The 1,295-nt window shown below is 44.3% G+C and overlaps 1 pseudogene; it reads right to left on the bottom strand.

The window, feature by feature from the left end:
• Positions 1 to 510: 510 nt before the first annotated feature.
• On the bottom strand, positions 511 to 827 carry LOC117038894 (annotated as a pseudogene).
• Positions 828 to 1,295: the final 468 nt, after the last annotated feature.

The raw sequence follows: 1,295 nt of genomic DNA, 5'->3' as shown, positions 1-1,295 counted from the left end.
CAACTGTGGGGGCAACTAAACTCCCCACCCCCCGCTCTGGGAAACCGCAATAAATGGTGAATAGGGTGAGAGGATTTCAATTTAGCTGAGAGCTTCCAGAACAGTTTTGAATCGCAGTAAGACCCAAGCCCAGGTATTTAGAATAGCATTGTTGTTCAATAGCTTTATGGGCCAAACTCCCATCTGTGAGGTTTTCTCTTCTTCCCAAAAATCACCACTTTGGTATTAGAATGGTTGACTCTTAACTGCCCTTTTGTGCCAGTCAATTGGTTGAGGGAAATGGAATAGGGAAATAGAAACAGAAAGTTAAAGTAGATCCGAATGAAGCAAGTGCTTTTGACCTAGGTCAAAATTACAGGACTGTGTCATCATCCTCGATGGCAACAACAGAAAACTCGGAGAACCGCATGGCCATTTCTTTCACATCCAGTGGTTGCTCCACAGAGGATGAGAGCGCTGTCCCCCCCGCCCCCATCCTGATACTGGTTTTGTCATTTATTTATTTATTTATTTTAATGTCATAACATTTTTATTGTAATGAAAGATTAGTTTTCATCCACATTAACAGTCTGTAGGCTTTTGAAAGATGTAACTGGCACATATGTGACCAGGGTATACAATTTATTAGACAAATCCTCCTATATCCCCATCTCCTTCATTGCAAATTTACGGATCTCCTTGAGAGCGCGAGGAGCCCGCTTATTGAAGCCCATGCCATGGATCCCTTTGTGAATGTTTATGGTATATTCCCGAGTAGCCACCTCATTGATGGCTGATCGTCCTTTCTTCTTTTCACCACCTTTCTTTGCAGGAGCCATCCTGCTCAGGAAACAGACACAGAAAAGCCCGTTTTTGTCTTTTAAACGAGGGGTGGCGAACCTGTGGCAGAAGGTGGTTTTAAGCACCTCCTCAAAACCCATCTCCTCGAGACCCTCCTCCACCAGAGGACCTGAGGGGGGCAACACAAGAAAGGGCCTTTTCTGCAGTGGCACCCAGTTTAGCGCCAGGCAAGAACATTCCCCTTGAACCAGGCCTTTGGCTGATTGACATCCAGTGCCCTTTTAAAAGGTGTGTGCAGGGGGCATTATTGAGCTGGTTTTGTTTTCATTATGTATTTTGTGGTTTTTATATTGGGATTTTATGTTGTGAACTGCCTTTGAGACCTGTGGGTATAGAGCAGAATACAAACAAACAAACAAACAAACAAACAAATGCCACCTCCAACTGTGAAGGCAGAGAGCATAGCCTTCGTGTCTAGCTGCCATGGATAGCTTTCTGTTCCGTGTATTTGTCTA

The sequence above is a fragment of the Lacerta agilis genome, chromosome 17 (assembly GCF_009819535.1).
Source record: "Lacerta agilis isolate rLacAgi1 chromosome 17, rLacAgi1.pri, whole genome shotgun sequence".
NCBI classification, from domain to species: Eukaryota; Metazoa; Chordata; class Lepidosauria; order Squamata; family Lacertidae; genus Lacerta; species Lacerta agilis.
This window is presented reverse-complemented; position numbering and strand designations above follow the sequence as displayed.